The 25749-nt window shown below is 44.8% G+C and overlaps 1 pseudogene across 1 annotated transcript in view; it reads right to left on the bottom strand.

Annotated features, from left to right (window-relative positions):
- The window catches only part of LOC144695061 (interferon-induced protein with tetratricopeptide repeats 5-like), a 97548-nt pseudogene that overhangs the window by 27203 nt on the left and 44596 nt on the right, over positions 1 to 25749 (bottom strand). The gene's annotated exons all lie outside the window — the stretch shown is intronic.

The following is a 25749-nucleotide window of genomic DNA, read 5'->3' as shown; positions in this document are numbered from 1 at the left end:
TTTGTCCACCAGATTTAGCAACTGTGTACATATCACCATTGAGACAATATTCTGATGGTTCTTAGCCTCAAAACGCATAATCTCATATTTCCTCACACTGAACTTTATCTGCCACTCGCTTAATCCAACATAGAACCATAGAAAAATTTCAGCACAGAAGGAGGCCCTTTGTCCCATCTTGTCCATGCCAGCCCGAGGACACCCAGGAGCCTTTCTAATCTCACCTTCCTACACCCGGCCCATAGCCCTGCAGCTGACAGCACTTTAACTGCTGATCCAGGTACTTTTTAAAAGAGTTGAACGTTTCTGCCTCTATCACCAATTTGGGCAGAGAATTCCTGACACCCACTACCCTCTGCGAAAAAAAGTTCTTCCTCATGTTCCCCCTACACCTTCTGCCACTTATCTTGAATCTGTGTCCCCTGGTTCTGGAATTCTCCATCAAGGGAAACAATTTTATCCTGTCCACTCATAATTTTGTACAACTCAATCCCATCACCTCTCAGCCTCCTTTGTTCTAAGGAAAATAACCCCAACCTATCCAATCTCTCCTCGTAGCTACTCTTTTCTAACCCTGGCAACATTCTTGCAAACCTCCTCTGCACTCTCTCCAGAGCTATGGCGTCTTTAATGTAATGTGGGGACCAGAACTGCATGCAATACTCCAGTTGTGGCCTCACCAATGTTTTATACAATTCCAACATTATATCCTTACTTTTATATTATATACCTCTGCCAATGAAGGAGAGCGTTCCATATGCCTTCTTTACAACCTTGTCTACTTGAACTGCTGCCTTCAGGGACCTGTGTACTTGTACGCCAAGATCTCTCACTTCATCTACCCCTCTTAGTATATTCCCATTTATTTTGTAATCCCTGTAATTGTTTGACCTCCCTAAATGTATGACCTCACACTCCTCTATGTTAAAATCCATCTGCCACTTTACCGCCCACTCCACCAACCCATCTATATCGTTTTGGAGATAATGACTATCCTCTACACTATCCACTACTCGGTTAATCTTTGTGTCATCTGCAAATTTCCCAATCGTGCCCCCCACTTTCACGTCCAAATCGTTAATTATATAACACAAACAGCAAGGGTCCCAACACCGAGCCCTGTAGAACACCACTTGAGACAACTTTCCATTCGCAAGGGCATCCCTCGACCATTACACTTTGTTTCCTGTTACAAAGCCAACCTTTTATCCAGTTTGCTCCGTTACCCTGAATCCCATGGGCTTTTACTTTCCTGACCAATTTGCCATGTGGGACCTTGTCAAATGCCTTGCTAAAATCCATGTACACAACATCCACTGCACTACCTTCATCAACCCTTCTTGTCACTTCCTCAAACGATTCAATCAAATTTGTGAGGCAAGATCTTCCTTTAACAAATCCATGCTGACCATCCCTGACTCGTCCATGCCTTTCCACATGACAGTTAATCCTATCTCTCAGGATTGATTCTACTAATTTGCTCACCACCGATGTAAGACTAACTGGCCTATAATTGGTGGCATTTCCTTTGATCCCTTTTTAAACAATGGAACTACGTTTGCATTTCTCCAGTCCTCCGATACCTCCCCTGTATCTAGTGAAGATTGGACAATCATCCTCTGAGCATCTGCTATCTCCTCCCTGGCTTCCTTCATCAGCCTCGGAAACAATCCATCTGGCCCTGGTGACTTATCAACTTTCAAGGGTTTCAGCCCTTCGAGTACTTCCTCTCTCTTTATGCCTATCCCGTCCAATATCTCGCAGTGTTCCTCCTTGACTACTATATCCACATCCTCCCTTTCCATTGTAAACATGGAGACAAAATATTCATTCAAAACCCTTCCCACAGCCTCTGTACCTACACACAAGTTTCCATCTTCATCTCTGATAGGTTCCTTTTTTTCCTTAACTAACCTTTTAGCATTAATGTATTGGTAAAACATCTTTGGGTTATCTTTAACTTTACTTGCTAATCTTTTTTCATGCCCTCTCTTTGAATTCCTTATTTCTTTTTTTACTTCATGCCTGCTTCTTATATTCGTCTAGGCTGTCTGCAGTGCTTAGTTCCTTGTGCCTATTGTACGCTTTCTTTTTCTGTTTGATCTTCCCCTGTATTCCTCTAGACAACTAGGGAGTTCTAGATTTGGCAGCACCACTCTTATTTTTGTAGGGGAAATGTCTACTTCGTACAATTAGGATCTGGCTTTTTAGTGCTTCCCACTGGTTTTCCACTGTTTTATCTTCCAGCAGTGCTTCCAGTGCATCTCAGCCAAGTCCCTTCTCATTTCAGCAAAATTTGCCTTCCCCTAGTTCAAGGTTGTTACTCCTGCCTTATCTCTGTCCTTTTCCATGGTAATGCTCAAACTAACTAAATTGTGATCACTGTCCCCGATATGGTCGCCAACTGTCACTTCACCCACTTGCCCTTCTTCGTTCCCCAAGACTCGGTCTAGAATTGCATCTCCTCTCGTTGGGTTTGTCAATAATTGGTTGAAAAATTTTCCTGGACACACTGCATGAATTTTTCTCCCTCAGTGCCCCTTATATTGTTTGAATCCCAATTGATATAGGACAGTTCATGTCTCCTAATATTTTTGCCCTCTTGTTCTTACAAGCAGAAATTTGCCGACATATTTGTTCTTCTATCTCCCTTTCACTATTTGAGGGTCTTTAATATACTCCCAGTAGTGTGACTGCCCCTTATTTATTTCTAAGCTCAATCCATAAAGCCCCGTTTGTTGAGCCATTTAGTATATCATCCCTTCTCACAACTGGAATTGATTCTTTAACCATTAGTGCTACCATCCCTCCTTTTTATCTCCTACTAACAATGTCCCTTGCCGTTTTCTAATCCTATCTGCACTATTTACTGTGCCACCCATCAAAGTGCCGTTAACAATCTTGGACACATAGCCTTCTACTCCTTGATCCAAGGCATGGATATATAATTATAATGACAAGCTGAGCCTTAGCACTGATCTCTGAGGGTACCGCTAATCATTTCCTGCCAATTAGAGTACACACCCATTACCCCAACTCTCTGTCTCCCACCTGCTAACCAATTAATTATCCTAGAAAACTCCAAGACTTGCCTCAAGGTATTTCCAGATCCTGGGATCCTACATGTATTGATTCCATACCCTATGAATTACCCCAATCCCCATTTCTCCCAGCGTTCTGAGCTCCTAGAAACTTACACTTCCTCTTCTCACATGAAATTTCATTGAGTTAGTTATCATAAATCAGTTCCCCTTCACGCCTACACTCCCCAAAAATTATGCATCTTATTGTAAGACAGCATTCACTTGAAGATCCCTGAATGTGACTTTTATAAAAATGTACACCCCATTTGGACAGTAATGACGTGTGCAACTAATAGCCCCACACTGCCACCCCCTGGAACTTAGCTGGGACTGCTGCATGTATTCTCACTGGGAGGGTGGGCTGTTCCCTGTTGGAGATAGAATGGGAAGAAAGGGTTGGATTTTGAATTGCCCATGGGGGAGTGGCCGTGTGCAGGTGTGCATTGAGAATCACTTTTGAGGGATGTGACTGGAGTCTGGTGCCTCAGGAATTCAATGTGATTTTCCAAGTGAGGCTGGGGGAGTGGGGGGGTGGGGGAGCAGGAATAGCCTCCAATTAACTGGTTGTCGAGCTCATTTTTGAGCTTATTTAGAGGCTTCTGCCCTGCAGAATTTTTAACTGGGAGGAACATGCAGTGTCTGGGACACATCAGGGAGTCATGTGGGATAATGGTCAACATATTTAAGAAAGAGGGAATATTGCTCAGCTGCTCAGACAGTGACACAGAGTTGGCATTGCTGGTGCTGACAGGGTTGTATTTGTGAACAGTGAGTGCTGACACTCTTGCGAGGGATGTGGGGAAGCTGGCATCACCTGGGGAGCTGAGATTGGCAAAGGGAGCCCTAAGGAACCAGTGCAGGCATAGAGGGCATTGGGCTTTGTCACCAGTGATAGATTCCTTCAGGTCCAGGGGATCATCAGTTGGATCCACAGAGGCATCTGGGCACAGACCTGTTGGTCTGTAATCACAGGAAGCACATCTTGCCAGTTTGTGCTGGTTCCCAGGCAGCTACATTGATGCCTTTATCCTTGGAGGAATGTCAGGTGCTGCATCTCTTCAGGACCCTGTGAGTGGTTACTGGGAGATAAGGGTTATTTTCAACAAAGTGCAGCATCGAAGACAAGAGGGGCTGGAGTAACAAGCGCTGCTCGGAGGATTCCAAAGGCATCCAGGGGCGCCTCATTAGACCTGGCTGCAGCCTTTGTCCTCCTTCATTCCATAATTCGAGGTGGCAGCTGTGACTCAGTTCATAGCACCCTCGCCTTTGAATCATAGGGTTGTGGGTTCATGTCCCACTCCCGGAAACCAAGAACTGTGGTTGTACTCGAAAGAGTTGCAATCTGTGATTGTTATGGAGGTGTCAGCTGTGGCTCAGTTCATAGCACCCTCGCCTTTGAATAATAGGGTTGTGGGTTCATGTCCCACTCCCGAAAAACCAAGAACTGCGATTGTACTCAAACGAGTTGCAATCTGTGACTGTTGATAACTCGAAAAAGTTTTCATGCCATAATTCAGTGTGTACCTCTTCCAACGCAATGTAGCGAAGTGCAAACCTGCTCCCCCATTGCCCGCATGTGAACTGGCTTTTTAAATAGTCTTGGTGAAACCGCGCCACATGGGTCCGCTTCACTCCCATCTAACAGGCACTGAAAATATGAAACTCGGAAGTAAAATGATGAGGAATCCCTGTAGACATCAGTCATTCTCACATCCACTATATTGTGTGTCATGACCCGCTGTCTCCCACCCTGCCCCCAAGTCCTGTCTCCCCATTAATATTGGGACATCACTGTCACGATTATTTAACAAGCCAAGGCATGTAATCATGCTGTGTAAAGTGTTGCGATCACTAACCTCATGATGCTGATCTGGGTTGTACCGAGTTTGATTGCAGGTAGCCGCTCAGTGAAACACTGGATAAAACTTGGCTCCTCAGATATTTTTATAGCTTCGGGAATCACATGATTTCGAGGAATTGCTGCTTGAAAGTGAAAGTGGAAATTGAAACTGGAAAGTGAATCTTGACCACAGCCTTTTCCTCACCTGATTATAGAAACCGCCCATTCCTCAAAACCTGGGAGATAAAATCGCGACGAGAATGGGGCCCTTCTCAAATGGGAAATCCGGTGGTCTCTGATATTGTGGTGATGCTGAGGTTAAGGGGGCATGACTGGGGAATCAGAACTCGAGGAGAATGGAGGCTTAGGAGGAGAGATAGGAATGAGGGCTTGGGGTGAGAGGAAGACTCGAGTCTCGGGAGAGATGGAGATTGGGGAATGGTGGAGAGAGGGTGATCCGCCTCTTCCCTATGGAAACCTGCGCCCTCCTCTCAAACTCTTGGGCCAAGGTCTCCGGAGAACTTTCCCAGAAGGAATAAACAGTTTGGACCAGAACTTTTATTTTACTGGTGTTCCATTTTAAGGTAAGCAAGAGCAGTTCAGAGCAGTATTCTTATTCCCCAGGTTTTACTGTTTTTTTCCTTCTGGGTTGGAGTGCTCTCTCTCTTTCTCTCTGTCAGAGTGACACTCAGAATCACACAGCGCAGAAGAGGCCCTTCGGCCCATCGAGTCTGCACCGATACATGAGAAACACCTGATGTACCTACCTAATCCCATATACCAACATTTGGCCCATAGCCTTGAATGTTATGATGTGCCAAGTGCTCATCAGGTACTTTTAAAGGATGTGAGGCAATCTGCCTCCACCACCCTCCCAGGCAGAGCATTCCAGACCGTCACCACCCTTTGGTTAAAAAGGATTTTCCTCACATTGCCCCTAAACCTCCTGCCCCTCATCTTGTACATGTGTCCCCTTGAGGAATTACAAATTTGAGTTAGCATCCTTGCGATCTCCTTCCTTGCCTCCTCAGCAGTCTGGGACACAAATCATTCGGACCTGGAGATTTGTCCACTTTTAAACCTGCCAACACCTCCAATACCCTGTCACTCCCTATATCAATTTGCTCAAGAACCTCGCAGTCTCTCTCCTCGAGTTCCATCCCTTCATCCTCATTCTCTTGGGTGAAGATGGATGTGAAGTATTCATTCAACACTCTACCGATGTCCTCTGGCTCCACCCATTGATTGTCCCCTTGGTCCCTAATGGGCCCCACTCTTTCCCTGGTTATCCTCTTCCCATTGGTATACATATCGAATATCTTGGGATTTCCCCTACTTTCACCAGCCCGAGCTTTCTCATATCCCCTCTTTGCTTTCTTAATTGCTTTCTTATGCCTCACCCTGCACTTTCTGTACTCCACTAATGCCTCTGCTGATTTGCTCCCCTTGTACCTGCTAAAGGCCTCTCTTTTCTTTCTCATCGTATCCTGAATATCTCTGGCCATCCATGGTTCTCTGGGCTTGTTACTCCTTCCTATCACCCTAGAGGGAACATGTTGAGCCTGTACCCTCCCCATTTCCTTTTTGAATGCCCCCCACTGCTTTTCCGTAGATTTCCTCACAAGTAGCTGTTCCCAGTCTACCTTGGCCAGATCCTGCCTTATTTTACTGAAATACGCTCTCCCCCAATCCAAAACATTTTTTTGCAACTTGTCTATTTCTTTGTCCATAACAAGCTTAAATTGTACCATGTTGTGGTCGCTATCACTAAAATGCACCCCACCATCACCTCAGCTACCTGTCCGTCTTCATTCCCCAGAATTAGATCCAGCACTGCGCCATCCCTTATTGGACCCTCTACATATTGAACTACAACGTTCTCCTGCACACATTTCAAGAAATCCGCTCCATCCAAGCCCTTGACTCTATGTCTATCCCAATTAATGTTGGGAAAGTTGAAATCACCTCAAATCATTATACTATTGTTAATGTTTCACGCACCACCACAGACTGTGCACATATTTGCTCCTCAATTTCCCACTGTCTACCTGGGGGTCTATAATAAACACCTAAAAATGTGCCCCTTTTTTATTCCTAAGGTCTAACCGCAAAGCTTCATTCAATGCCCCCTCCAAGATATCATCACTTCTTACTGCAGTAACTGACTCCTTAACTAATAATCCAATGCCTCCTCCTCTTTTACCACCTCCCCTGTCATGCCTGAAGATTCTATATCCCGGAATGTTGAGCTGCCAACCCTGCCCTTCCCTCAACCACATCTCTGTGATGGCTACGATATCACAATTCCATGTGTCAATCCTCACCCTTAACGCACCCATTTTATCTGTAATACTCCTGGCATTAAAGTAGGGGCCATCCAGCCTTGTCTTGCTCCCTTGAAACTTAATGCATCTGTATTCCCTCTGACTTGATTGTTTTACTGTATTATGATGTGTCCAAATTGATGAGTCTTCTTCTCTGCACCAAAGAATTTCAGATTCTATCCCATCCGCAGCTGCAGCCTGAGGACACCTCTGCTGTTAAGCAGAGCTGGGTAGCTGTACAGTGTTTTACCCAGGTGATCCTGGCTCTCAGCTTGTGCAGTTTCGGGGGATTTGTGTTCTGTTTTCAGGTTGAATATCACCAGGTTATAGGATTATTATTTGTTACAGGGTATCGGGGCATTATACCGACTATTAGCAGTTGTAAATGGACTATCAGGGAGCTGTTGTATTATATTGGTAGATATGAGGGGAATCAGAGTGTTTTCAGTATTACTATTGCTTGTTTAGTGAGTTATGATTGTTTGAATCAAAGTTCCTTTGACATATGTGGCGATTTTTCCCAAGGATTCAGAGGTGGGGGATGCTGACTGGAAAAATTGCAGAGAAGGATGTCATACTGCCTCCCCACAATTTTGCCTTGTCATTGGAGGAGGCTTCTTGCTGGCGGAAAGCCAATAAAAGCTTATCAGCAACCAATTAACAGGAAATATCCAGAGTAAATCCCTCGGTTCCCAAATTTCCTTCACTTATTTCCCCCTCTCCTCTCCCTCAGTTTTTGATATCCCCTCCCTCAGTTCTCCCTCTCCCCTCCCTCAGTTCTCCTCTGTCCTTGGTTCCACCTCTTCCCTTCCATGCTCTTCCCTTCCTTGGTTTCCATTTTTCATTGCCCTCATTCCTCCTCTTCTCAGCTGCATCCTCTTTGCCCTCTATGTTGTAAGATGAAGGGAGCAGTTTAAGTCTCTCTCTAACTGATTTACCAGCAGACTTCGGAGGGAAGTAAGTTTCAGAATGTTTGATGAGTTCCTCTTAAGTTAAAGTAACAGTGAATGTCAAGTGAGCTCTGAATCTCAACGGAAATGCCAAGTTGTCAGCAGTCTACTGGGAGAGTGACCTGCAGAGAGAGAAGATTTTCCAAAAGAACCAAATGGTCCCAAGGCCAAGGAGTGAGATAGAAAGGAGGGGCCACAAGAACACGTTATAGTCAAAGAAAGGAGAGGAATCTGTAAAAAGGATCTGTTCTGTTGAAGTGAAAGTATGGAGCAGAGGGGAAGGCTCCAACCTTCAGGCTTAAAGAGAAGAAAGCTGCAGGAAGCAGATTTAAAGCGAGAAGCCTATAGGTCCAAAGAGACAGCTGAAGGTCTGTAACTCTTTGCTGTGGGCATGTGAAGCAGTGGGGTGCTTTTGGCACAGAAGAGCATTTGAGAGGGAGGGCATGGAAGGAAGTTTGAATGCACATGGTGATCCAGGGGAAGAACATTGAAAGGAGAGTTCAAAACCCTGGAGGTCGAACCTTGCGGTAGACGTCTGATAGAAAGTGTTCTTTGGGAGAAGATTCCGAAATGAGTTCTTGGAGAGTGGAGATTGAAAACCCTTGTGTAAAAGAGGGAGTTCAGTGAGACTGCTTGGCTTGCGGTGTGACAAGCATCTGTTGGGGGTGAGGTGGGGGTGCATGGCAGGGAGTTGAGGAGAGATCTGTTTTGGGTGGTATCTGTCACTTGGTTTCAGAGAGTGCTGTGTCTGACCGCAGGTTGCCTTTTGGATTAAATGGGCTGTGTACTTACAATGAACATTAGAGTATAAGATATGTTTGGTAACTAGTGTTATCCTTTCAAATCTGTATATATGTATGAAGTTATAGGTTGTGGGCGAAGGAGTATTGTACTATAGTTCCTCAATTATTTTTTAATAATGCTTTGTTCTTTTGTTAAATGTTCATCAGCTGACTCCTGTGCCACTTCTCAGTAGCCATGCTCCACATATCTAAACAAAAAATAAAAGTTAGGATCAATCATACTGGGTTCCATCCTGGGATTAGGCTTATCCAGTAGTATCAGCAGCTGGGATCATAACAATCATCAGTAGAGTGACAGAGGGGATTATCAACAGTGCTATCAATTAGCACTTGCTCAGCAGTAACGTGCTCACTGATGCTCAGTTTGGGCTCCGCCAGGGCCACTTAGCTCATGATCTCTTTACAGCCTTGGTTCAAACATGAACAAAAGAACTGAACTCCCGAGGTGAGGTGAGAATGACTGCCCTTGACATTAAGGCTGCATTTGATTGAACATGGCATCAAGGAGTCCTAGCAAATCTGGAGCCAGTGGGAATCGGGGGAAAACTCTCTGCCGGTTGGAGTTGTACCTAGCACAAAGGATGGTGGTTGTGTTTGTTCAAGGTCAGTCATCTCAGTTCCTGGACATTGCTGAGGAGTTCCTGAAGGTAGTGCCTCGGCCCAACCATTTTCAGCTGCTTTATCAATGACTTTCCTTCCACCATAAGGTCAGAAGTGGGGATGTTCGCTGATGATTTGCACAATTTTAAACACCATTCGCGACTCATCACATACTGAAGAAACCCATGTCCAAATCAGCAAGACCTGTGACAAGTAACATTTGCACCACTTAAGTGCCAGGTAATGACCATCTCCAATAAGAGAGAATCTAATTGTCGTCCCTTGACTTTCAATGGCATTACCATCACTGAATCCCCCACTATCAACATCCTGGGAGTTACCATTGACCAGAAACTGAACTGGACTTGCCATATAAAAACTGTGGCTACAAAAGCAGGTCAGAGAATAGGAATCCTGTGGTGGGTAACTCACCTCCTGGCTCCCAATGCCTGTCCACCTTCAACAAGGCACAAGTCAGGAGCGTGATAGAACACTCCCCACTTGCCTGGATGAGTGCAGCTCTCGCAACATTCAAGAAGCTTGACAACATCCAGAACAAAACAGCCCACTTGATTGACACCTCTTCCACAAACATTCACTCCCTTCACCATTGATGAACAATGGCAGCAGTGTGTACCATCTACAAGATGCACTGCATAAACTCACCAATGCTCCTTTGACAGCATCTTTCAAACCCACGATCACTACCACCTAGAAGGACAAGGGCAGCAGATAGATGGGAACACCACCACCTGCAAGTCCCCCTCCAAGTCACTCACCATCCTGACTTGGAAATATATCACGGTTCCTTGATTATCACTGGGTCAAAATTCTGTCACTCTTTCCCTAACAGCACTGTTGGTGTACCTACACCACAGAGAATGCAGTGAATCAAGAAGGCAGCTCACCACCACCTTCTCAAGGGCAATTAGGAATGGGCAATAAATGCCAGCCGAGCCAGCGACACTCACATCCCATAAACGTCGATCAAAAAATCTGCTCAAATCTCTGCACTTCAAAAGGAGAGTTCGTAATTCAACATCAGTTTGTCTCTATCTTGCAATCTTCAAAAACACTTCAAACCAAAGGTATTAGCAATCCCTTCATGTTTTCGGACATGAAGGGGGGAATTTTATGGATGTCATGGGGGCCTTGGCCGCTGGCTGGAGAGTTGGCAAGGGACCCACACTGCCTCCTTGTCGGAAGGGCTGCCAGATTACCAGCCAGTCAGGTAATTAACAGGCCACCAGTGGGTCTTTTACGGGATCAGGACCCCGGGGAGCAGAAAGCAGAAACTATCGGGAACAGACCCAATGAGAGCTGCTGGCTAATCAGAGTTCAGCAGCTCTCGTGCATGGTGTGGGAAAAAAATCCACAAGGAGATCTGGGATCGCCGAGCAACCCAGGCAAAGCTGAGTAATGGCAGATGGGATTCGTGGGGGAGGCTGGATGTAGGGGGTCAGCAGAAGGGCAGAGGTGTGGCTCTCAGCGGGCCCACCCCATCATACCTTCCTGATGCTGGTTCCCTTGATCAGGCACTGAGTGCCTTTGAACAGGGGGCTCCCCCCGAGAGACCACATGCAACCTGCACTGCTCCCAGTGTTGTGACAGACCCACCGCCTTTGCTGAATACAAACACCATGGGAAGAGGCCGTTAATTGGACATTAATTGGCAGTGGGATGGGAAGTCCGCCACCGATGGCCCTTCCCGACACAGACTTAATCAGGGTGGAGGTGGGAAGGTGGCATAGCCCCTACCGGTCACCCTTTGTTGGCATCTGGTTACAAACAATGTCCGATATATATGCAGAATGGGTCATTAACTTTAAGAGCAGTAATGACATAATGCAGTGTTAGTCTGAGTCTGCCCTATAGGAGACCCCACCGCAACTATTAAACAAAGCAGAGAATACAAATATGACTTTTAACAGCATTGTGCAATATGGTTAATTTAATAGGAAAATATCCTTTAGCTATATATAACACTGTGCAGATGATAACACTGATTTCAGTGATTTTGTCAGCCCACAGTAACCTGTTCTGCACATTGCACTGTATGAACACAGTAACAGTAAATTCATATTTGGAAGAAAGATTCAATACTTGTAACCCAGATAAACTGCAAAAGATCTTTTCCATTTTGTCAAAGGATTAGAAGACTTTCTCCTGTCTGTGTGCCTAATATTATTCAATATAATTATTTCATAGAAGGGATGCAACTAGATTCTATTTTGTCAGTAATCTGACAGGGAAGAAGATCAATTGATCCTTGAGCAATAAAGTGGAATGATTGAACAACATAGGCCTTTACTGTCAGTGAGAAGCAGTGGAGTCCTCAGGTGTCTCTCTACAACACAAGTTTTGAGAGACTAGAGGACAAAGACTGAATGGCTCACAATTGTTTCTGTGCTTTCTTGATTGATTAGTCTTAAGACTGTGCTGATTGCTTCTTCTCACCACAATATTTTCTCAATATCTACGATGCAACCAACCTTATCATGGGGCCATGCATTGAATTTTTTACTCATGTGACTGACCAGGAGTTGTTGGGTGTTGGTGGTGTGTCCTGAATGCACAGGAAACCTGGAAGTCAGGATTTCCTCACATGCCGTGGTTGTATATCTGAAAAGAGGGCGTGGAGTATCACTAATCGGTTTCCTGATTGACAGTGGCTTCCTGGTGGGGAAAACGGTTGGCGAATCTAAGGGACTAGAATAGTCCATGTTAGAATCGGAGAAAGAGAGTAATCGGGGTGAGAAGGTGGCCAATCACAGGGATTTGGGAGACTCAGGCAAAGAGTCTTGATTGTTGGAGAATGGGATTCCCTAAAGTCAAGATTAAGAAGGACAATTCTTGAAAACAATAGTGGCATAGTGAACATAAACACAGTTACATAGTACAAAGTCTAGATTGGTATATGGATATAGCTTTTACAGAAGCTGTGCACCATTTTCATGCTGTATCTGGACAAAACAACCCTGCCTCTTGCATTATCAACATAGGTAATCATGGTGCCTTGTGCAGACACCTTTAAATGTTCACAGAAATCTTGTGCCAACTTCATACACAAATCAGTTATAAGCTAATAGTCAATGTACTTGATTTTGCCCCACATCAGAATTTGTGAACATTTCACAATATCGAGTGGAACTGCTGAGGTTGAATTGTCTCTTTCTCTAACTTTACTGGAAAATAAGACAGTGATATAAACCGTAAGAAATCCAATATTTCATTATAATAAACATTAATCTTTAATTATATTTATGCATCTTTAAGCAAATTCAATTTTAGGACAAAATACATTTTTAAATGTAGAAGATGATTAAATTGAAAACAGTTTCAAATTACTAACTTGTTATTTAAACTACAAGGTATGCAGTTGAACTCCAGCACCATCTTTTGATGGCTGTTGATCATTACTAATTAAACAAATCTGCTTCAGAAAACATGGGTCGTAATCAGAATACCTATCCTTGCACCCTGAAGAATTGAATTTTGATGGGGGTCGTCCTCCTCACTGAGGATTTGCAATTTGACTTGTGAGATCCCAGCAGGAGTTCTTCAGGGCATTGTCCCAGGCCAAGTGTCCTGCTTCATCACTGACCGTTCCTTCATCAAAAAGTCAGAAATGGGTGTGTTCCCTGATTATTGCACAGTGTTGAGTTACATTTGCAACTCCTCAGATAATGAAGCAGACCCTGCCCACATTCAGCAAGACCTGGACAACATTCTTGCTTGGAACTAATAAATGGCAATTAATGTTTGCATCACTCAAGTACCAGGCAATGATTTTTCCTAACAAGAGAGACTCCAACTATCTCTCCTTGACATTCAATGGTGTTATCATCACTGAATCTCCCACCAAGAGAATCTTTGGTGGCTATCATTGACCAGAAACTGAACTTGACCAGCCACATTAACACTGTGACTAACGAGGGCAGGTCAGAGGATGGGTTATCTTCAGCGAGTAATTTGGCTTTTGAGAATGAGGCTATGTGTCAGGAGAAAGGGGAAGATCAAACAGAAGTGTGTGAAGCCTCCAGTATTTGTGCATTCAGCCAGCTACCTATAGAAACCGAAGCTGGGAAAGCCGCTTTGAATTCTACTGTCCAAGGTATTGTGCTAACTTGCTGGAGCTGTTTAAAATCTATTTTTTTAACCATTGCCTTAATGGGGGTATAACTAGAAGCCAGATTAATTAGGGGTTTTAGGAGTTATTATAGTAGTAATTTGTAGACATATGTATGTGCTTGAAATATTTGCTTCTGTTAATAAATTTTTAATTTAGTTGTTTAAAAATCACTGAAGTCTTGGTAGACTTATTACTTCTGAATTCAGGGCACACATCTTGAAATAAATACAAATTGCAAAACCATTGTGATAACATGACCAAGTTTCCCTCGTGATTTGATCCACCAGGCACACATCATCTGCCACATGTTAACAATAATACATTCCATGTTACATTCACTCCTGTCCATCTCAGTTCATGCTGTGTTCTCCATTTGATTTATTGTTCTGATTGCTTTGGTTTAAACATATTTAAGTGCTAAGAGACAACATTTTCCATTAGTAAATCCTTTCTAGATTACAATGGGCCAGAAAATTTTTTTCTCTTCAGAAAGTGCAAACGACCTGAGGGTATTGACAGAATACAAATATCAAATGCAAATTAAATTTTGTACATCCATGAAGTCCAATTGGAAACATTTTAATTTGAATTTGAATTGTTACATAATATAAAGAATGAACAGATCTGTTTCTGACCATTACCAGTCTTATTCAGCACCTCACCCTCTCTCTGTAAACAAATAATTCCAGCTTTGTGTAGGGCCCATAAGAGACCAAGGGGGCAATCTATGGGTGAAGCCAGAGGACACCACTAGAGTGTTGAATGAATACTTCACGTCCGTCTTCACCCAAGAGAATGAGGATGAAGGTATCGAACTCAGGCAGAGAGACTGTGAGGTTCTTAAGCAAATTGATATAGGGAGTGACAAGGTATTGGAGGTGTTGGCAGGCTTAAAAGTAGACAAATCTCCATGTCCGGGTGATTTATGTCCCAGACTGCTGAGGGAGGCAAGAGAGGAGATCGCAGGGGCTCTGACCCAAATTTTTAATTCCTCCCTGGCCACGGGGGCGTGCCAGAGGACTGGAGAACAGCTAATGTGGTTCTGCTATTTAAGAAGGGTTGTAGAAATAAGCCAGGGAACTACAGGCCAGTGAGTCTCACATCAGTGGTAGGGAAATTATTGGAGCAAGTTCTGCAGGAGAGTATCTATCTCCACTTGGAGAGGCAAGGTTTGATCAGGGATAGTCAGCATGGCTTTGTCAGAGGGAGGTTATGCCTACTAAATTTTATTGAATTTTTTGAGGAGGTGACCAGGTGTGTAGATGAGTGTAGTGCAGTTGATGTAGTTTATATGGATTTCAGCGAAGCCTTTGACAAAGTCCCACATGGGAGACTTATAAAGAAGGCAAATGCACAAGGGATACAGGGTAATTTGATAATGTGGATTCAAAATTGGCTTAGTTGTAGGAGGCAGAGGGTGATGACAGAAGGATGTTTTAGTGACTGGAAGCCAGTGTCCAGTGGCGTACAACAGGGATCTCTGCTGGGTCCCCTATTATTTGTCGTTTATATGAACGACATAGAAAACTACATGGGGGGTAGGATTAATAAGTTTGCGGATGACACAAAGATTGGCCGAGTGGTTAACAGACTGGTTGAGTGTCTTGGGCTACAGGAAGATATAGACGGGATGGTCAAATGGGCAGATAAGTGGCAGATGGAATTTAACCCTGAAAAGTGTGAGGTGATACACTTTGGAAGGAGTAATTTGACAAGGAAGTATTCAATGAACGGCATGGCACTAGGAAGTTCTGAGGAACAAAGGGACCTTGGCGTGTGTGTCCATAGATCTCTGAAGGCGGAGGGGCATGTTAGTGGGGTGGTGAAAAAGGTATATGGGACAGTTGCCTTTATCAATCGAGGTATAGGGAGGTCATGTTGGATTTGTATAGAACCTTGGTGAGGCCACAGCTGGAGTACTGTGTGCAGTTCTGGTCACCACATTATAGGAAGGATGTGATTGCACTGGAGGGGGTGCAGAGGAGATTCACCAGGATGTTGCCTGGGATGAAACATTTAAGTTATGAAGAGAGGTTGGATAGACTTGGGTTGTTTTCGTTGGAGCAGGGAAGACTGAGGGGCGACCTGATCGAGGTCTACAAGATTATGAGGGTCATGGACAGGGTGGATAGGGAGAAGCTGTTCCCCTTAGTTAAAGGGTCAGTCACAAGGGGGCATAAGTTCAAGGTGAGGGGCAGGAGGTTTAGGGGGGATGTGAGGAAAAACTTTTTTACCCAGAGGGTGGTGACGGTCTGGAATGCTCTGCCTGGGAGGGTGGAGGAGGCGGGCTGCCTCATATCCTTTAAAAAGTACCTGGATGAGCACTTGGCACGTCATAACATTCAAGGCCATGGGCCAAGTGCTGGGAAATGGGATTAGGTAGGTAGGTCAGGTGTTTCTCACGTGTCGGTGTAGACTCGACGGGCCGAAGGGCCTCTTCTGCACTGTGTGATTCTGTGACGAGTTTTAAATGCTTTGTAATGTATGCTAATTTCTTTCTGAAAACAACTCCTTGTTCAATTCCACAAGCAAATTTCAATACTAAAAAAATTCCTGTTATCTTTACGTTATAATGCTGATCAGATGGAAAATGTGTTCCTTTCTCAGCTTCAAGTCTACTTGGAATGGTGAGCTGATCAAGAAGAATATTTGGTTTGTTGTTTATCAGTTCATTTGTCAGCCCCATAATGTATCGTTTGAAGTCATTTCCTGAATGTGAATCGAAACTAAACTGAGGAGATGAAACTCCAAAATGAAAACCTATCCAGGAAAGCGTGATGCCCACACAGTGCCCATTATGTTAACTCTGTGGAGCCTATCCTTTAACCAAAAGGAAAACATCACTTGGTTCAACAGCCAAACTTTTTTGTTGATCACAGCTCTGCCTCCTCTGACAGTCACCTTGAGTTGTTTTTTGAACACACTAATACTATTTGCTTCAATGGAGAGCTCTCTGATGCTGCCCTGTGATATCATCCCACTCATGCTTGAGGCGGACTGCTCCATTGTGTCTGCTGGCACTCTCTCAGTATGTTCAGAAAGCCTCTCAGTATATTATACATTCTCTGCTGTTCCTCAATAGGTTGCTGTTACATTGATAGCTCCGGGGTTACTTGGTAACTTGGAGACAGCTTCCCAATGAGTCTTTAACTACAGGGGTTTTAACTTCCCATCCCCTCCCAAACCCATGGGCTCCTTCAAGTTAAAATTCCTCTTTTGTGCCTGCAGCTATGAGGTTTTATTAATTTGAACCAATTTTATGCCATTTAGCCTTCCTCCACCTTCCACGTTTTCCTTCACTGAGGGAATGGCAATCTTTAGAACACACCTGGGTATTGTTCAACCTGCCCTGTGTTGACCATCGAGGCACTAAGAGGAGCTGGTGAACCTGCCTTTTAATCATATTATTTGCTTCCAATTAAAATACAAGATGCTGAAAATACTCAGCAGCTCAGGCAGCATCTGTGGGGAGAGAAACAGAGCTAACATTGTAAGCCAGTGATATTTTGTTAGAGCTGGAAGAAGTTAGAGATATATCAGTGTTTGAGCAATGATGGCAACAGAGAAAGGGGGAGGGAAAGTCAAAAAGGAAAGATCTGTGGAAAGCAGGAGAGATTAAATAACAAAAGTGATGCTGGTAGAAGAAAAAAGGAGGGATATGGTAATCAAGACGTGAAAATGAGTATAGCGGAATCATGTGTTGGAAGCAGTTAAAAGGAGGTTTACCAGACTAATATTTGGAATGGGCGGGTTGTCCTATGAGGAAAGGTTGGATAGACTAGGCTTGTGTCCACTGGAGTTTAGAAGAGTAAGAGATGACTTGAATGAAACATATAAGATCCTGAGAGGACTTGACAGGGTGGATGTGGGAGAATCTAGAACTTGGCATCACCATTTAAAAATAAGGGGTCACCCATTTAAAATGGAGATGAGGTGAAATTTTTTCTCTCAGAGGGTCCTGAATCTTTGGAACTCTCTTCCTGAAAAGGTGGTGGAAGCAGAGTCTTTGAATATTTTTAAGGCAAAAGTGGATAGATTCTTGGTAAGAAAGGGGGTGATAGGTTATTGGACATAGGCAGGATGCAGATTTGAGGTTACTATTAGATCAGCCATAATCTTATTAAATGGCAGAGCAGGCTTGAGGGGCCGAATGGCCTTAGTTGTATGTTCATATGAATGTGGATGTTGGCAGGTGGTAGGGTGAGAGGTGAGGACAAGGGGGACACTATCGTGCTTCTGTCTGGGAAGGAAAGGGTGAGGGCAAACGTGAAGGAAAAAGAACAAATATGGTTGTCAAGCATGGCAGTGAGTTGAGAATAAAGCACCTCAGGAACATTGATATGGAAGGTGGGATCACCAGAATAGATGTAATGGAGATGGAGAAACTTGGAGAATATGGAATAGAATCCTGATAGGAAGCGGTGTTGGAGGAAATGTCGTCAAGGAAGCTGAGAGAGTCAGTGGGCTTATAGTGAATATTGGTTGACAACTGGCTTAGATTTTAGATTTTATTCTAATAAAATATATGTAACCTGTAAAGTAGGAAAATGGTCAAGTCACCATTTTATACTGACATTTGAACAGAAACAAAGCCATTTTGATGTTGCCAACCTTTTAACAAACTAATCTAATATAGTACTGGGAGGTAGTCACTGACTAGCAGCAGATGATTTCATTAGGAGGAAATGTAGAGTAAAGGTTTAACTCTAATGTGACTCTAATAATAGCTACTGCGCATGTACCCAAGGAGGTTTCAGGGTCCTTTGTTCATGCAGACTGATCATCTCCATTGGCCAGAGCCTGGCCTTCGAAATGTAAATGGTTTTTGTGCAACTCCTTGGGATTTGATCTCTGCAGTCACAGGGGCATTAGCACCTCTTTTGAGGTTGCTGCTGTTCTGAAGGCCAAAGATTCCTTCCATTTTTACACCGGGTCCATTTTCTACCGGGTCCCCCATTGGACCTGGCGCCCAATGTGTTCCCACCCCCGTGCATGGAAAACACATTCGGCAGTTGCGTTTCACGCTGGGTCGTGTTCACAGCGCAAACTCAGCCTGGAGCGTGTGTTACATCCGCTTCTGGCCACACCGACTTCAGGCGCACCCCGAGGGTAGAATTCAGGCCATGGTGTGGATTAGAGACCAGCAGTGACTAGGTAGTGCAGAAGAAAAGTTATAACAACTGAGCTCATATCTGGTCCGGACAAAAGCAGGTATTGTCTGAAGAAAAAGGAATAGCTTGATTTCAATGAAGAGAACACCATTAGCAGAATGAGCTGCGTACCCAGAGCCCAGGAGAACCCCACGCCAACTAACCCACCAATGAGGGAAACAAGGAATGACAACCCTCAGGGAAGGACTTCGGAAAGCTAGATCCTCAACAACCTCCAAAAGAACTCTGCACATGTTCAGGAAGTTTTTAAGAAGACTATCTCTTTAAAATCAAAGACTTTGGGGGAGGTGTAGGAGGATGTATGTATAATAATATTGGAGTAAATACTTGGGGGGAGATGTAGAGCAAAGGATTAACTCTAACACTACTCTAATAACAGCTACTGGGCATGTGCGGAAGGAGATATGTCATACTGATGTCACTCAGAGAGATAAGTGTGAGAAGAGTTGAAGAGGGGGACTGTCACTCTGTCTTTATGCGCTGTAACTTTGTATATAGTTAATTATGTCAATAAATGTACTTCGAAGGAAAGGCCTTTGTCTCCTGCCAGATCTCCTCTTAGAGTAAGACACCCAGGATAGAACTTCAACATTGAGATTGTATAGCTTCTAGCTTGAAAATGAACAGCAGAGGGAGGACAGGCTGTGCTGCTAATCCAACACCCGTGGATACTAGAGGAGTTTTCTCATACATGAGACATTAAACCAAGGGCCTGGTGGATGTAAATGGTCCCATAGCACTATTTCGGTGAAGAGCAGGTCCAGGCCAAGAATAAAGGTTGGCACTAAAGATAAACAGTCTTCATTTGAAAATGATTCCCACATGGAAGACATGGGTATCTTTCATCTTTAACCCGTTGCCCAACATCTTTTCCCCAATAGGCCACTTGTGCCACACTTAAATGCCTTCTTCTGGAAGTGTATGACCCCCACCCACGCCCACCCCACCCAGCTGCCACATGAGCTCCAGTGCTAAAGTCCCATTGAATCCTCATTAACCTGGGCACTTAAGCCAGTTTCCATAGTTTAAACTCAAGGAATCTTTTGTCTTAACAAATTCTTGATCAGCAGAATGCTACCCATCCCTCAGGCAGCATGTTTCTGATCTGTCATATCAAATTGAGTTCTAATACAAAACTGCTCAACCACAAATAAGGGAATTGACACATGACAGAATTGAACTCTTGCTCTGTAGAGTGCAGATAGTAGCAGTAACAGTGAACACTACCATTCACATACAATCTGTGATTTAATTGGCTCTATTCTGATGATTCCACTGCAGGGAATCTATTACTGGAAGGAATCAAAAGTTTCAATGAATCTCACTTTGGCTGGAATTTTCCAATCCCATTGGCGTTGGGTGTCAATGTGACGAGAAGGCCGCAAATTGGTTTCATGCTGCCGTGAAACAAGCTTGTAATCATCCGCTCCACCCGTTAATGGCGGGCTGTGTTTCCCACCGCTGCACATTGGTAACCTAATTTCAATGCTTTAGCATCTCACTATAAGCCCTAAACAAAAACAGAATTACCTGGAAAAACTCAGCAGGTCTGGCAGCATCGGCCGAAAAGAAAAGAGTTGACGTTTCGAGTACTCATGACCCTTCAGCAGAACTGAGTAAAGTTAGGAGAAGGGTGAAATAAAAGCTGGTTTAAGGTTGGGGGCGGGGGGGTGGGGTGGGGGGAGAGAAGTTGGAGGGGGGGTGGTGGTTGTAGGGACAAGCAAGCAGTGATAGGAGCAGATAATCAAAAGATGTCACAGACAAAAGGAACAAAGGGGTGTTAAAGGTGGTGATATTATCTAAGAAAATGTGCTAATTAAGAATGGATGGCAGGACACTCAAGGTACAGCTCCAGTGGGGGTGGGGTGGGAAGACTGATGACAGGGTATTACAGTTATAGATTTAAAAATAATGGAGATAGGTGGGAAAAGAAAAATCTATTTAAATTATTGGAAAAAACAAAAGGGAGGGGGAAGAAACGGGAAGGGGGTGGGGATGGGGGAGGGAGTTTAAGATCTAAAGTTGTTGAATTCAATATTCAGTCCGAAAGGCTGTAAAGTGCCTAGTCAGAAGATGAGGTGCTGTTCCTCCAGTTTGCGTTGGGCTTCACTGGAACAATGCAGCAAGCCAAGGACAGACATGTGAGCAAGAGAGCAGGGTGGCGTGTTAAAATGGCAAGCGACAGGGAGGTTTGGGTCTTTCTTGCGGACAGACCGCAGGTGTTCTGCAAAGCGGTCGCCCAGTTTGCGTTTGGTCTCTCCAATGTAGAGGAGACCGCATTGGGAGCAACGAATGCAGTAGACTAAGTTAGGGGAAATGCAAGTGAAATGCTGCTTCACTTGAAAGGAGTATTTGGGCCCTTGGACGGTGAGGAGAGAGGAAGTGAAGGGGCAGGTGTTGCATCTTCTGCGTGGGCATGGGGAGGTGCCATAGGTGGGGGGTGAGGAGTAGGGGGTGATGGGGGAGTGGACCAGTGTGTCCCGGAGGGAACGATCCCTATGGAATGCCGCTGGGGGGGGTGAAGGGAAGATGTGTTTGGTGGTGGCATCATGCTGGAGTTGGCAGAAATGGTGGAGAATGATCCTTTGAATGCGGAGGCTGGTGGGGTGATAAGTGAGGACAAGGGGGACCTTATCATGTTTCTGGGAGGGAGGGGAAGGCGTGAGGGCGGATGCGTGGGATATGGGCCGGACACGGTTGAGGGCCCTGTCAACCACCGTGGGTGGAAAACCTCGGTTAAGGAAGAAGGAGGACATGTCAGAGGAACTGTTTTTGAAGGTAGCATCATCAGAACAGATGCAACGGAGGCGAAGGAACTGAGAGAATGGGATGGAGTCCTTACAGGAAGCGGGGTGTGAGGAGCTGTAGTCGAGGTAGCTATGGGGGTCGGTAGGCTTGTAATGGATATTGGTGGACAGTCTATCATCAGAAATTGAGACAGAGAGGTCAAGGAAGGGAAGGGAAGTGTCAGAGATGGACCATGTGAATATGATGGAGGGGTGGAGATTGGAAGCAAAATTAATAAATTTTTCCAGGTCCCGACGAGAGCATGAAGCCGCACCGAAGTAATCATCGATGTACCGGAGAAAGAGTTGTGGGAGGGGGCCAGAGTAGGACTGGAACAAGGAATGTTCCACATACCCCATAAAGAGATAGACATAGCTGCGGCCCATGCGGATACCCATAGCCAGACCTTTTATTTGGAGGAAGTGAGAGGAGTTAAAGGAGAAATTGTTCAGTGTGAGAACAAGTTCAGCCAGACGGAGGAGAGTAGTGGTGGATGGGGATTGTTCAGGCCTCTGTTCAAGGAAGAAGCTAAGGGCCCTCAGACCATCCTGGTGGGGGATGGAGGTGGAGAGAGATTGGACGTCCATGGTGAAGAGGAAGCGGTTGTGGCCAGGGAACTGGAAATTGTTGATGTGACGTAAGGTGTCAGAGGAATCACGGATGTAGGTGGGAAGGGACTGGACAAGGGGAGAAAGAAGGGAGTCAAGATAACGAGAAATGAGTTCCGTGGGGCAGGAACAGGCTGACACGATCGGTCTGCCGGGGCAGTTCTGTTTGTGGATTCTGGGTAGGAGGTAGAAGCGGGCCGTCTGAGGTTGGGTGACTATCAGGTTGGAAGCTGTGGGAGGAAGATCTCCAGAGGAGATGAGGTCAGTGACAGTCCTGGAAACAATCGCTTGATGTTCAGTGGTCCAGGGAGAGGTAGGAGGAAGTGTCTGCGAGTTGACGCTCAGCCTCCGCGAGGTAGAGGTCAGTGCACCAGACAACAACAGTACCACCCTTGTCAGCGGGTTTGATGACAATGTTGGGGTTGGACCTGAGAGAACGGAGTGCAGTAAGTTCAGAGAGAGACAGATTAGAATGGGTGAGAAGAGCAGAGAAATTGAGACGGCTAATGTCACGCCGACAGTTCTCAATGAAAAGATCAAGAGAAGGTAAGAATCCAGAGGGAGGGGTCCAGGTGGAGGGAGAATATTGGAGGTGGGTAAAAGGATCCGTTGAACGGGGAGAGGACTCCTGCCCAAAGAAGTGAGCATGGAGAAAAGACGGCGGAAGAAGAGTTCAGCATTGTGCCAAGCCCGAAATTCATTGAGATGAGAGCTTAAGGGTATGAAACTAAGTCCTTTGCTGAGCACTGAACGTTCAGCATCGGAGAGGGGAAGGTCAGGGGGTATAGTGAATACGCGGCAAGGGCTGGGATTGGAAGATGGGGTGGGGACGGACGGACAAGCAGGGGTGGAGTGTCCCAGATGGGTGTTGGTGTCGATGAGTTGTTGGAGCTTGCGTTCCTTAGCACTTGAGAGAAAGAGAAAAAGTTTCTTGTTGAGGCGTCGGATGAGACGAAGAATTAAATGAAACTGGGGGCACGCGCAGCTTTGAAAAAGGGTGCGGCGGTGCTGCTGGAGGGAGAGGTCGAGTGTGTTCATATGGTGGCGCATGGCACTGAGTGTGGATCTCAGGATGCGACGGAAACAGCAGTCCGAGAAACGTTTTATGTCCCAGAGATACCTGTAATCCTGGGTGGGTTCGAAACAAGAGGGATGGAATTTCAGTTGAAATCCATGTGGAGTGAGTCGGAGAAGGAGACAGTCACTGAGAAAGGAAATATGGCTGTGAAAGCGGGTTTTAGTAAACACCTTGTCAAACACCAGGAGAGAAATGGAAAGCAATGAAGGTGAACAAGGCAGAAGAGACAGGCAGAAATCCTGTCGGAGAACAGAGCAATACTTCTTCAAGGTAGGCATTTCATGAAGAGGCGTGGCAGTCAATTAAACACAGAGGTAAAAACAAAAAACAACTGCGGATGCTGGAAATCCAAAACAAAAACAAAAAAGAATTTCCTGGCTGATCTGCCCTGGGTCTCAACTCCGCTTTCATGCCAACTCACCAATCTTTCAAAAATCTATCTACCCCCTCTTTAAACACTTTGTGATCTAGCCTCCACAATTCTCTGGGGAACAGAATTCCAGACATTCACTACCCTCTGAGAGAAGAAATTCCTTCGCATCTCAGTTTAAAATGAATGTCCCCTTAATCTGTAACTATGTCCCATAGTTCGAGATTCCCCCACTAATGGAAACATCTTCTCAACATCTACCCTGTCAAGCCCCCTCAGAATCTTGTACGTTTCAATAAGATCACCCCTCATTCTTCTAAGCTCTAATGAATAAAACCTAACCTGTTTAGCTGTTCTTGATAAGTCAACTCCTTCATCCCAGGAATCAGCTTGGTGAACAGTCTCCAATGCCAGTATATCCTTTCTTAAACTGTACACAGTACTCCAGGCCTCACTAACACCCTATGCCACCCTATACAGTTGTAACAAGACTTCCTTATTTTTAAACTCCAACCCTCTAGCAATACAGGCCAAAGTTCCATTTGCCTTCTTAATTACTTGCTGCACCTGCATGCCAACTTTCTGTGTTTCATGCATAAGAACACCCAGATCCCTCTGTACTGCACTTTTTTGGAGTCTCTCTCCATTTAAATAATAGTCTGCCTTTTGATTCTTCCTACCAAAGTGCATGACCTCACACTTTCAGACATTAAACTCCATCTGCCAAGTTTTTGCCCATTCCCTCAATGTTTCTATATCTCCTTGCAGATTCCTTACATCTTCATCACAACATGACTCCCACCTATTTTTGCATCGTCAGCAAATTTGGATACATTACACTCTGCCCCCTCCTCCAAGTCATTAATATAGATAGTAAATAATTGAGGCCCTTGTGGCACTCCATTAGTAATGTTTTTCCAACCTGAAAAAGACCCATTAATCCCGACTCTCTGTCTTCTGTGTGTTAACGAATTCTTGCTTAATAATGGACTCTAGCATTTTGCCAATGACAGATGTTAGGCTGACTGGGCAATAGTTTCCTGTTATTTGTCTCCCTCCCTTCTTGAACAGGGGCGTCATATTAGCAGTTTTCCAATCCGCTGGGACCCTCCCGGAATCCAGTGAGTTCTGGAATATTTTGACCAATTCCTCCACTATCTCTGCAGCCACTTCGCTTAGTGCAATTCTGGAATGATTTTGCCAATTGCCTTTAAAAAATTATCAAAGAGACAAATGGAGATTGGAAACCATCCTCATTGGCAGAGAAGAATTGCAGTCTGAGTTCCAGGAGGCAAACATTATCGACATGTGTGACTTCTGTTGATAGAATCTGTGTTTGTATTGATAAAGTTTTAATTACTATTCACCTCGCTTTATGTCCACTTAGCTTTCATCTCTTTACAGTGTCTACCTTTAGCTGAGATCTCAATCTCCAAATTGCCAATCTCAAAATGGAATTTGTAACTTGTGCCCAAGTTGCGATGCGTTGACCTGAATGAAATGTGTGAAATGTCGTTCATAAAAATGTTTTGTTTTTGTTTATTCATGGGATTTTGGTGTCGCTGGCTAGGCCAGCAATTATTGCCCATCCCTAGTTGCACTTGAGAAGGTGGTGGTGAGCTGCCTTCTTGAACTGCTGCAGTCCATGTGGTGTAGGTACACCCACAGTGCTGTTAGGGTGGGAATTCCAGGATTTTGACCCAGCGACAGTGAGGAATGGTGATATATTTCCAAGTCAGGATGGTGTGTGGCTTGGGGAGGATTTGCCAAGTGGTGGTGCTTCCATTTATCTGCTCCATTCTGATGGTGCTTGATGGTGCTGATTTTAAATCTACCCACTTGCTGGAAACTGGGCTAAACTGCTCACCCAAAGTGGGCGGGGTCGTCGTTAACAAATGCAGCCTGGGGGTCTGGTGACATCATTGGGCCTTGACTGCACTGCCAGCTCTGTCCTGGACCTGGACCCAGTATGTACAGAAACCAGTGAGTTTCCAAATCCCCTC

Source organism: Cetorhinus maximus, chromosome 20 (genome assembly GCF_964194155.1).
Source record: "Cetorhinus maximus chromosome 20, sCetMax3.hap1.1, whole genome shotgun sequence".
In the NCBI taxonomy this organism is placed as follows: domain Eukaryota; kingdom Metazoa; phylum Chordata; class Chondrichthyes; order Lamniformes; family Cetorhinidae; genus Cetorhinus; species Cetorhinus maximus.
This window is presented reverse-complemented; position numbering and strand designations above follow the sequence as displayed.